Source organism: Sesamum indicum, linkage group LG2, assembly GCF_026168435.1.
Source record: "Sesamum indicum cultivar Baizhima isolate 11 linkage group LG2, ASM2616843v1, whole genome shotgun sequence".
NCBI lineage: Eukaryota > Viridiplantae > Streptophyta > Magnoliopsida > Lamiales > Pedaliaceae > Sesamum > Sesamum indicum.
The window spans coordinates 9255027-9268397 of NC_142658.1; positions in this window are offsets into that span (position 1 = coordinate 9255027).

Below are 13371 nucleotides of genomic sequence, written 5' to 3' on the forward strand. Positions count from 1 at the left end.
AGGTTTTATTAAAACAAGTTTGTTAACCTTTTATACTAACTTGTAGTTATTAATACGCTTAGCAAATTTACAACACAAATGCTTGGGTCTAGACCGACCTTTGGTTCAAGTTTCGTCGAATGTTGAGAACGTTCAAAATTTAGCTGTTTTCACGGTTATATTAAAACAAGTTTGTTTCCCTTTTATAGTAACTTGTAGTTAGTATTACGCTTAGAAAATTTAACACACAAACTCTTGGGTCTAGACCTACGTTTGGGTCAAGTTTCGTCCAATGCTGAGAATGCTCAAAAATTAGCTGTTTTGCACAGGTTTTATTAAAACAAGTTTGTTAACCTTTTATACTAACTTTTAGTTATTAATACGCTTAGCAAATTTACAACACAAATGCTTGGGTCTAGACCGACCTTTGGTTCAAGTTTCGTCGAATGTTGAGAACGTTCAAAATTTAGCTGTTTTCACGGTTATATTAAAACAAGTTTGTTTCCCTTTTATAGTAACTTGTAGTTATTATTACGCTTAGAAAATTAAACACACAAACTCTTGGGTCTAGACCAACATTTGGGTCAAGTTCGTCCAATGCTGAGAATGCTCAAAAATTAACTGTTTTGCACGGTTTTATGAAAACAAGTTTGTTTCCCTTTTATACTAACTTTTAGTCATTATTACGCTTCAAATTTAACATACAAACTCTTGGGTCTAGACCTACGTTTGGGTCAAGTTTCGTCCAATGCTGAGAATGCTCAAAAATTAGCTGTTTTGCACAGGTTTTATTAAAACAAGTTTGTTAACCTTTTATACAAACTTGTAGTTATTATTACGCTTAGCAAATTTACAACACAAATGCTTGGGTCTAGACCAACCTTTGGTTCAAGTTTCGTCGAATTTTGAGAACGTTCAAAATTTCGCTGTTTTCACGGTTATATTAAAACAAGTTTGTTTCCCTTTTATAGTAACTTGTAGTTATTATTACGCTTAGAAAATTTAACACACAAACTCTTGGGTCTAGACCTACATTTGGTTCAAGTTTCGTCGAATTCTGAGAATGCTCAATATTTAGCTGTTTTGCACAGTTTTATTAAAACAAGTTTGTTTCCCTTTTATACTAACTTGTAGTTATTATTACGCTTAGCAAATTTACAACACAAATGCTTGGGTCTAGACCAACGTTTGGGTCTAGTTTCGTCGAATTCTGAGAACGTTCAAAATTTAGCTGTTTTCACGGTTATATTAAAACAAGTTTGTTTCCCTTTTATAGTAACTTGTAGTTAGTATTACGCTTAGAAAATTTAACACACAAACTCTTGGGTCTAGACCTACGTTTGGGTCAAGTTTCGTCGAATTCTGAGAATGCTCAATATTTAGCTGTTTTGCACAGTTTTATTAAAACAAGTTTGTTTCCCTTTTATACTAACTTGTAGTTATTATTACGCTTAGCAAATTTACAACACAAATGCTTGGGTCTAGACCAACGTTTGGGTCAAGTGTCGTCGAATTCTGAGAACGTTCAAAATTTAGCTATTTTGCACGGTTTTATTAAAGCAAGTTTGTTTCGCTTTTATACTAACTTCTAGTTATTATTACGCTTAGCAAATTTACAACACAAATGGATGGGTCTAGTCCTGCGATTGGGTTAAGTTTCGTTGAATTCTGAGAACGTCCAAAAGTTAGCTGTTTTGCACGGTTTGATTAAAACAAGTTTGTTTTCCTTTTATAGTAACTTGTAGTTATTATTACGCTTAGAAAATTTAACACACAAACCCTTGGGTCTAGACAAACGTTTGGGTCAAGTTTCATCCAATGCTGAGAATGCTCAAAAATTAGCTGTTTTGCACGGTTTTATTAAAACTTGTTTGTTTCCCTTTTATACTAACTTGTAGTTATTATTACGCTTAGCAAATTTACAACACAAATGCTTGGGTCTAGACCAACGTTTGGGTCAAGTTTCGTCGAATTCTGAGAACGTCCAAAATTTAGCTGTTTTCACGGTTTTATTGAAACAAGTTTGTTTGCCTTTTATACTAACTTGTAGTTATTATTACGCTTAGCAAATTTACAACACAAATGCTTGGGTCTAGACCAACATTTGGGTCAAGTTTCGTCGAATTCTGAGAACGTTCAAAATTTAGCTGTTTTCACGGTTAAATTAAAACAAGTTTGTTTCCCTTTTATAGTAACTTGTAGTTATTATTACGCTTAGAAAATTTAACACACAAACTCTTGGGTCTAGACCTATTTGGGTCAAGTTTCGTCGAATTCTGAGAATGCTCAATATTTAGCTGTTTTGCACAGTTTCATTAAAACAAGTTTGTTTCCCTTTTATACTAACTTGTAGTTATTATTACGCTTAGCAAATTTACAACACAAATGCTTGGGTCTAGACCAACGTTTGGGTCAAGTTTCGTCGAATTCTGAGAACGTTCAAAATTTAGCTATTTTGCACGGTTTTATTAAAGCAAGTTTGTTTCGCTTTTATACTAACTTCTAGTTATTATTACGCTTAGCATATTTACAACACAAATGGATGGGTCTAGTCCTGCGATTGGGTCAAGTTTCGTTGAATTCTGAGAACGTCCAAAAGTTAGCTGTTTTGCACGGTTTTATTAAAACAAGTTTGTTTCCCTTTTATAGTAACTTGTAGTTATTATTAAGCTTAGAAAATTAAACACACAAACTCTTGGGTCTAGACCAACGTTTGGGTCAAGTTCGTCCGATGCTGAGAATGCTCAAAAATTAACTGTTTTGCACGGTTTTATTAAAACAAGTTTGCTTCCCTTTTATACTAACTTGTAGTTATTATTACGCTTCAAATTTAACATACAAAATCTTGGGTCTAGACCTACGTTTGGGTCAAGTTTCGTCCAATGCTGAGAATGCTCAAAAATTAGCTGTTTTGCACAGGTTTTATTAAAACAAGTTTGTTAACCTTTTATACTAACTTGTAGTTATTAATACACTTAGCAAATTTACAACACAAATGCTTGGGTCTAGACCGACCTTTGGTTCAAGTTTCGTCGAATGTTGAGAACGTTTAAAATTTAGCTGTTTTCACGGTTATATTAAAACAAGTTTGTTTCCCTTTTATAGTAACTTGTAGTTATTATTACGCTTAGAAAATTTAACACACAAACTCTTGGGTCTAGACCTACGTTTGGGTCAAGTTTCGTCGAATTCTGAGAATGCTCAATATTTAGCTGTTTTGCACAGTTTCATTAAAACAAGTTTGTTTCCCTTTTATACTAACTTGTAGTTATTATTACGCTTAGCAAATTGACAACACAAATGCTTGGGTCTAGACCAACGTTTGGTTCAAGTTTCGTCGAATTCTGAGAACGTTCAAAATTTAGCTATTTTGCACGGTTTTATTAAAGCAAGTTTGTTTCGCTTTTATACTAACTTCTAGTTATTATTACGCTTAGCATATTTACAACACAAATGGATGGGTCTAGTCCTGCGATTGGGTCAAGTTTCGTTGAATTCTGAGAACATCCAAAAGTTAGCTGTTTTGCACGGTTTTATTAAAACAAGTTTGTTTCCCTTTTATAGTAACTTGTAGTTATTATTACGCTTAGAAAATTAAACACACAAACTCTTGGGTCTAGACCAACGTTTGGGTCAAGTTCGTCCAATGCTGAGAATGCTCAAATATTAACTGTTTTGCACGGTTTTATTAAAACAAGTTTGCTTCTCATTTATACTAACTTGTAGTTATTATTACGCTTAGCAAATTTACAACACAGCTTGGGTCTAGACCAACGTTTGGATCAAGTTTCGTCGAATTCTGAGAACGTTCAAAATTTAGCTGTTTTCACGGTTATATTAAAACAAGTTTGTTTCCCTTTTATAGTAACTTGTAGTTAGTATTACGCTTAGAAAATTTAACACACAAACTCTTCGGTCTAGACCTACGTTTGGGTCAAGTTTCGTCGAATTCTGAGAATGCTCAATATTTAGCTGTTTTGCACAGTTTCATTAAAACAAGTTTGTTTCCCTTTTATACTAACTTGTAGTTATTATTACGCTTAGCAAATTTACAACACAAATGCTTGGGTCTAGACCAACGTTTGGTTCAAGTTTCGTCGAATTCTGAGAACGTTCAAAATTTAGCTATTTTGCACGGTTTTATTAAAGCAAGTTTGTTTCGCTTTTATACTAACTTCTAGTTATTATTACGCTTAGCATATTTACAACACAAATGGATGGGTCTAGTCCTTCGATTGGGTCAAGTTTCGTTGAATTCTGAGAACATCCAAAAGTTAGCTGTTTTGCACGGTTTTATTAAAACAAGTTTGTTTTCCTTTTATAGTAACTTGTAGTTATTATTACGCTTAGAAAATTAAACACACAAACTCTTGGGTCTAGACCAACGTTTAGGTCAAGTTCGTCCAATGCTGAGAATGCTCAAAAATTAACTATTTTGCACGGTTTTATTAAAACAAGTTTGTTTCCCTTTTATACTAACTTGTAGTTATTATTACGCTTCAAATTTAACATACAAAATCTTGGGTCTAGACCTACGTTTGGGTCAAGTTTCGTCCAATGCTGAGAATGCTCAAAAATTAGCTGTTTTGCACAGGTTTTATTAAAACAAGTTTGTTAACCTTTTATACTAACTTGTAGTTATTAATACACTTAGCAAATTTACAACACAAATGCTTGGGTCTAGACCGACCTTTGGTTCAAGTTTCGTCGAATGTTGAGAACGTTCAAAATTTAGCTGTTTTCACGGTTATATTAAAACAAGTTTGTTTCCCTTTTATAGTAACTTGCAGTTATTATTACGCTTAGAAAATTTAACACACAAACTCTTGGGTCTAGACCTACGTTTGGGTCAAGTTTCGTCGAATTCTGAGAATGCTCAATATTTAGCTGTTTTGCACAGTTTCATTAAAACAAGTTTGTTTCCCTTTTATACTAACTTGTAGTTATTATTACGCTTAGCAAATTTACAACACAAATGCTTGGGTCTAGACCATCGTTTGGTTCAAGTTTCGTCGAATTCTGAGAACGTTCAAAATTTAGCTATTTTGCACGGTTTTATTAAAGCAAGTTTGTTTCGCTTTTATACTAACTTCTAGTTATTATTACGCTTAGCATATTTACAACACAAATGGATGGGTCTAGTCCTGCGATTGGGTCAAGTTTCGTTGAATTCTGAGAACATCCAAAAGTTAGCTGTTTTGCACGGTTTTATTAAAACAAGTTTGTTTCCCTTTTATAGTAACTTGTAGTTATTATTACGCTTAGAAAATTAAACACACAAACTCTTGGGTCTAGACCAACGTTTGGGTCAAGTTCGTCCAATGCTGAGAATGCTCAAAAATTAACTGTTTTGCACGGTTTTATTAAAACAAGTTTGCTTCCCTTTTATACTAACTTGTAGTTATTATTACGCTTAGCAAATTTACAACACAGCTTTGGTCTAGACCAACGTTTGGGTCAAGTTTCGTCGAATTCTGAGAACGTTCAAAATTTAGCTGTTTTCACGGTTATATTAAAACAAGTTTGTTTCCCTTTTATAGTAACTTGTAGTTAGTATTACGCTTAGAAAATTTAACACACAAACTCTTCGGTCTGGACCTACGTTTGGGTCAAGTTTCGTCGAATTCTGAGAATGCTCAATATTTAGCTGTTTTGCACAGTTTCATTAAAACAAGTTTGTTTCCCTTTTATACTAACTTGTAGTTATTATTACGCTTAGCAAATTTACAACACAAATGCTTGGGTCTAGACCAACGTTTGGTTCAAGTTTCGTCGAATTCTGAGAACGTTCAAAATTTAGCTATTTTGCACGGTTTTATTAAAGCAAGTTTGTTTCGCTTTTATACTAACTTCTAGTTATTATTACGCTTAGCATATTTACAACACAAATGGATGGGTCTAGTCCTTCGATTGGGTCAAGTTTCGTTGAATTCTGAGAACATCCAAAAGTTAGCTGTTTTGCACGGTTTTATTAAAACAAGTTTGTTTCCCTTTTATAGTAACTTGTAGTTATTATTACGCTTAGAAAATTAAACACACAAACTCTTGGGTCTAGACCAACGTTTAGGTCAAGTTCGTCCAATGCTGAGAATGCTCAAAAATTAACTATTTTGCACGGTTTTATTAAAATAAGTTTGTTTCCCTTTTATACTAACTTGTAGTTATTATTACGCTTCAAATTTAACATACAAAATCTTGGGTCTAGACCTACGTTTGGGTCAAGTTTCGTCCAATGCTGAGAATGCTCAAAAATTAGCTGTTTTGCATAGGTTTTATTAAAACAAGTTTGTTAACCTTTTATACTAACTTGTAGTTATTAATACACTTAGCAAATTTACAACACAAATGCTTGGGTCTAGACCGACCTTTGGTTCAAGTTTCGTCGAATGTTGAGAACGTTCAAAATTTAGCTGTTTTCACGGTTATATTAAAACAAGTTTGTTTCCCTTTTATAGTAACTTGTAGTTATTATTACGCTTAGAAAATTTAACACACAAACTCTTGGGTCTAGACCTACGTTTGGGTCAAGTTTCGTCGAATTCTGAGAATGCTCAATATTTAGCTGTTTTGCACAGTTTCATTAAAACAAGTTTGTTTCCCTTTTATACTAACTTGTAGTTATTATTACGCTTAGCAAATTTACAACACAAATGCTTGGGTCTAGACCAACGTTTGGTTCAAGTTTCGTCGAATTCTGAGAACGTTCAAAATTTAGCTATTTTGCACGGTTTTATTAAAGCAAGTTTGTTTCGCTTTTATACTAACTTCTAGTTATTATTACGCTTAGCATATTTACAACACAAATGGATGGGTCTAGTCCTGCGATTGGGTCAAGTTTCGTTGAATTCTGAGAACATCCAAAAGTTAGCTGTTTTGCACGGTTTTATTAAAACAAGTTTGTTTCCCTTTTATAGTAACTTGTAGTTATTATTACGCTTAGAAAATTAAACACACAAACTCTTGGGTCTAGACCAACGTTTAGGTCAAGTTCGTCCAATGCTGAGAATGCTCAAAAATTAACTGTTTTGCACGGTTTTATTAAAACAAGTTTGTTTCCCTTTTATACTAACTTGTAGTTATTATTACGCTTCAAATTTAACATACAAAATCTTGGGTCTAGACCTACGTTTGGGTCAAGTTTCGTCCAATGCTGAGAATGTTCAAAAATTAGCTGTTTTGCACAGGTGTTATTAAAACAAGTTTGTTAACCTTTTATACTAACTTGTAGTTATTAATACGCTTAGCAAATTTACAACACAAATGCTTGGGTCTAGACCGACCTTTGGTTCAAGTTTCGTCGAATGTTGAGAACGTTCAAAATTTAGCTGTTTTCACGGTTATATTAAAACAAGTTTGTTTCCCTTTTATAGTAACTTGTAGTTAGTATTACGCTTAGAAAATTTAACACACAAACTCTTGGGTCTAGACCTACGTTTGGGTCAAGTTTCGTCGAATTCTGAGAATGCTCAATATTTAGCTGTTTTGCACAGTTTTATTAAAACAAGTTTGTTTCCCTTTTATACTAACTTGTAGTTATTATTACGCTTAGCAAATTTACAACACAAATGCTTGGGTCTAGACCAACGTTTGGGTCAAGTTTCGTCGAATTCTGAGAACGTTCAAAATTTAGCTGTTTTGCACGGTTTTATTAAAGCAAGTTTGTTTCGCTTTTATACTAACTTCTAGTTATTATTACGCTTAGCATATTTACAACACAAATGGATGGGTCTAGTCCTGCGATTGGGTCAAGTTTCGTTGAATTCTGAGAACGTCCAAAAGTTAGCTGTTTTGCACAGTTTCATTAAAACAAGTTTGTTTCCCTTTTATACTAACTTGTAGTTATTATTACGCTTAGCAAATTTACAACACAAATGCTTGGGTCTAGACCAACGTTTGGGTCAAGTTTCGTCGAATTCTGAGAACGTTCAAAATTTAGCTATTTTGCACGGTTTTATTAAAGCAAGTTTGTTTCGCTTTTATACTAACTTCTAGTTATTATTACGCTTAGCATATTTACAACACAGCTTGGGTCTAGTCCTGCGATTGGGTCAAGTTTCGTTGAATTCTGAGAACGTCCAAAAGTTAGCTGTTTTGCACGGTTTTATTAAAACAAGTTTGTTTCCCTTTTATAGTAACTTGTAGTTATTATTACGCTTAGAAAATTAAACACACAAACTCTTGGGTCTAGACCAACGTTTGGGTCAAGTTCGTCCAATGCTGAGAATGCTCAAAAATTAACTGTTTTGCACGGTTTTATTAAAACAAGTTTGCTTCCCTTTTATACTAACTTCTAGTTATTATTACGCTTAGCATATTTACAACACAAATGGATGGGTCTAGTCCTGCGATTGGGTCAAGTTTCGTTGAATTCTGAGAACGTCCAAAAGTTAGCTGTTTTGCACGGTTTTATTAAAACAAGTTTGTTTCCCTTTTATAGTAACTTGTAGTTATTATTACGCTTAGAAAATTAAACACACAAACTCTTGGGTCTAGACCAACGTTTGGGTCAAGTTCGTCCAATGCTGAGAATGCTCAAAAATTAACTGTTTTGCACGGTTTTATTAAAACAAGTTTGCTTCCCTTTTATACTAACTTGTAGTTATTATTACGCTTAGCAAATTTACAACACAGCTTGGGTCTAGACCAACGTTTGGGTCAAGTTTCGTCGAATTCTGAGAACGTTCAAAATTTAGCTGTTTTCACGGTTATATTAAAACAAGTTTGTTTCCCTTTTATAGTAACTTGTAGTTAGTATTACGCTTAGAAAATTTAACACACAAACTCTTCGATCTAGACCTACGTTTGGGTCAAGTTTCGTCGAATTCTGAGAATGCTCAATATTTAGCTGTTTTGCACAGTTTCATTAAAACAAGTTTGTTTCCCTTTTATACTAACTTGTAGTTATTATTACGCTTAGCAAATTTACAACACAAATGCTTGGGTCTAGACCAACGTTTGGTTCAAGTTTCGTCGAATTCTGAGAACGTTCAAAATTTAGCTATTTTGCACGGTTTTATTAAAGCAAGTTTGTTTCGCTTTTATACTAACTTCTAGTTATTATTACGCTTCGCATATTTACAACACAAATGGATGGGTCTAGTCCTGCGATTGGGTCAAGTTTCGTTGAATTCTGAGAACATCCAAAAGTTAGCTGTTTTGCACGGTTTTATTAAAACAAGTTTGTTTCCCTTTTATAGTAACTTGTAGTTATTATTACGCTTAGAAAATTAAACACACAAACTCTTGGGTCTAGACCAACGTTTAGGTCAAGTTCGTCCATTGCTGAGAATGCTCAAAAATTAACTGTTTTGCACGGTTTTATTAAAACAAGTTTGTTTCCCTTTTATACTAACTTGTAGTTATTATTACGCTTCAAATTTAACATACAAAATCTTGGGTCTAGACCTACGTTTGGGTCAAGTTTCGTCCAATGCTGAGAATGCTAAAAAATTAGCTGTTTTGCACAGGTTTTATTAAAACAAGTTTGTTAACCTTTTATACTAACTTGTAGTTATTAATACACTTAGCAAATTTACAACACAAATGCTTGGGTCTAGACCGACCTTTGGTTCAAGTTTCGTCGAATGTTGAGAACGTTCAAAATTTAGCTGTTTTCACGGTTATATTAAAACAAGTTTGTTTCCCTTTTATAGTAACTTGTAGTTATTATTACGCTTAGAAAATTTAACACACAAACTCTTGGGTCTAGACCTACGTTTGGGTCAAGTTTCGTCGAATTCTGAGAATGCTCAATATTTAGCTGTTTTGCACAGTTTCATTAAAACAAGTTTGTTTCCCTTTTATACTAACTTGTAGTTATTATTACGCTTAGCAAATTGACAACACAAATGCTTGGGTCTAGACCAACGTTTGGTTCAAGTTTCGTCGAATTCTGAGAACGTTCAAAATTTAGCTATTTTGCACGGTTTTATTAAAGCAAGTTTGTTTCGCTTTTATACTAACTTCTAGTTATTATTACGCTTAGCATATTTACAACACAAATGGATGGGTCTAGTCCTGCGATTGGGTCAAGTTTCGTTGAATTCTGAGAACATCCAAAAGTTAGCTGTTTTGCACGGTTTTATTAAAACAAGTTTGTTTCCCTTTTATAGTAACTTGTAGTTATTATTACGCTTAGAAAATTAAACACACAAACTCTTGGGTCTAGACCAACGTTTAGGTCAAGTTCGTCCATTGCTGAGAATGCTCAAAAATTAACTGTTTTGCACGGTTTTATTAAAACAAGTTTGTTTCCCTTTTATACTAACTTGTAGTTATTATTACGCTTCAAATTTAACATACAAAATCTTGGGTCTAGACCTACATTTGGGTCAAGTTTCGTCCAATGCTGAGAATGCTCAAAAATTAGCTGTTTTGCACAGGTTTTATTAAAACAAGTTTGTTAACCTTTTATACTAACTTGTAGTTATTAATACGCTTAGCAAATTTACAACACAAATGCTTGGGTCTAGACCGACCTTTGGTTCAAGTTTCGTCGAATGTTGAGAACGTTCAAAATTTAGCTGTTTTCACGGTTATATTAAAACAAGTTTGTTTCCCTTTTATAGTAACTTGTAGTTATTATTACGCTTAGAAAATTTAACACACAAACTCTTGGGTCTAGACCTACGTTTGGGTCAAGTTTCGTCGAATTCTGAGAATGCTCAATATTTAGCTGTTTTGCACAGTTTCATTAAAACAAGTTTGTTTCCCTTTTATACTAACTTGTAGTTATTATTACGCTTAGCAAATTTACAACACAAATGCTTGGGTCTAGACCAACGTTTGGGTCAAGTTTCGTCGAATTCTGAGAACGTTCAAAATTTAGCTATTTTGCACGGTTTTATTAAAGCAAGTTTGTTTCGCTTTTATACTAACTTCTAGTTATTATTACGCTTAGCATATTTACAACACAAATGGATGGGTCTAGTCCTGCGATTGGGTCAAGTTTCGTTGAATTCTGAGAACGTCCAAAAGTTAGCTGTTTTGCACGGTTTTATTAAAACAAGTTTGTTTCCCTTTTATAGTAACTTGTAGTTATTATTACGCTTAGAAAATTAAACACACAAACTCTTGGGTCTAGACCAACGTTTGGGTCAAGTTCGTCCAATGCTGAGAATGCTCAAAAATTAACTGTTTTGCACGGTTTTATTAAAACAAGTTTGCTTCCCTTTTATACTAACTTGTAGTTATTATTACGCTTAGCAAATTTACAACACAGCTTGGGTCTAGACCAACGTTTGGGTCAAGTTTCGTCGAATTCTGAGAACGTTCAAAATTTAGCTGTTTTCACGGTTATATTAAAACAAGTTTGTTTCCCTTTTATAGTAACTTGTAGTTAGTATTACGCTTAGAAAATTTAACACACAAACTCTTCGATCTAGACCTACGTTTGGGTCAAGTTTCGTCGAATTCTGAGAATGCTCAATATTTAGCTGTTTTGCACAGTTTCATTAAAACAAGTTTGTTTCCCTTTTATACTAACTTGTAGTTATTATTACGCTTCGCAAATTTACAACACAAATGCTTGGGTCTAGACCAACGTTTGGTTCAAGTTTCGTCGAATTCTGAGAACGTTCAAAATTTAGCTATTTTGCACGGTTTTATTAAAGCAAGTTTGTTTCGCTTTTATACTAACTTCTAGTTATTATTACGCTTCGCATATTTACAACACAAATGGATGGGTCTAGTCCTGCGATTGGGTCAAGTTTCGTTGAATTCTGAGAACATCCAAAAGTTAGCTGTTTTGCACGGTTTTATTAAAACAAGTTTGTTTCCCTTTTATAGTAACTTGTAGTTATTATTACGCTTAGAAAATTAAACACACAAACTCTTGGGTCTAGACCAACGTTTAGGTCAAGTTCGTCCATTGCTGAGAATGCTCAAAAATTAACTGTTTTGCACGGTTTTATTAAAACAAGTTTGTTTCCCTTTTATACTAACTTGTAGTTATTATTACGCTTCAAATTTAACATACAAAATCTTGGGTCTAGACCTACGTTTGGGTCAAGTTTCGTCCAATGCTGAGAATGCTCAAAAATTAGCTGTTTTGCACAGGTTTTATTAAAACAAGTTTGTTAACCTTTTATACTAACTTGTAGTTATTAATACGCTTAGCAAATTTACAACACAAATGCTTGGGTCTAGACCGACCTTTGGTTGAAGTTTCGTCGAATTCTGAGAATGCTCAATATTTAGCTGTTTTGCACAGTTTCATTAAAACAAGTTTGTTTCCCTTTTATAGTAACTTGTAGTTAGTATTACGCTTAGAAAATTTAACACACAAACTCTTGGGTCTAGACCTACGTTTGGGTCAAGTTTCGTCGAATTCTTAGAATGCTCAATATTTAGCTGTTTTGCACAGTTTTATTAAAACAAGTTTGTTTCCCTTTTATACTAACTTGTAGTTATTATTACGCTTAGCAAATTTACAACACAAATGCTTGGGTCTAGACCAACGTTTGGGTCAAGTGTCGTCGAATTCTGAGAACGTTCAAAATTTAGCTATTTTGCACGGTTTTATTAAAGCAAGTTTGTTTCGCTTTTATACTAACTTCTAGTTATTATTACGCTTAGCAAATTTACAACACAAATGGATGGGTCTAGTCCTGCGATTGGGTCAAGTTTCGTTGAATTCTGAGAACGTCCAAAAGTTAGCTGTTTTGCACGGTTTGATTAAAACAAGTTTGTTTTCCTTTTATAGTAACTTGTAGTTATTATTACGCTTAGAAAATTTAACACACAAACCCTTGGGTCTAGACCAACGTTTGGGTCAAGTATCATCCAATCCTGAGAATGCTAAAAAATTAGCTGTTTTGCACGGTTTTATTAAAACTTGTTTGTTTCCCTTTTATACTAACTTGTAGTTATTATTACGCTTAGCAAATTTACAACACAAATGCTTGGGTCTAGACCAACGTTTGGGTCAAGTTTCGTCGAATTCTGAGAACGTCCAAAATTTAGCTGTTTTCACGGTTTTATTGAAACAAGTTTGTTTGCCTTTTATACTAACTTGTAGTTATTATTACGCTTAGCAAATTTACAACACAAATGCTTGGGTCTACACCAACGTTTGGGTCAAGTTTCGTCGAATTCTGAGAACGTTCAAAATTTAGCTGTTTTCACGGTTATATTAAAACAAGTTTGTTTCCCTTTTATAGTAACTTGTAGTTATTATTACGCTTAGAAAATTTAACACACAAACTCTTGGGTCTAGACCTATTTGGGTCAAGTTTCGTCGAATTCTGAGAATGCTCAATATTTAGCTGTTTTGCACAGTTTCATTAAAACAAGTTTGTTTCCCTTTTATACTAACTTGTAGTTATTATTACGCTTAGCAAATTTACAACACAAATGCTTGGGTCTAGACCAACGTTTGGGTCAAGTTTCGTC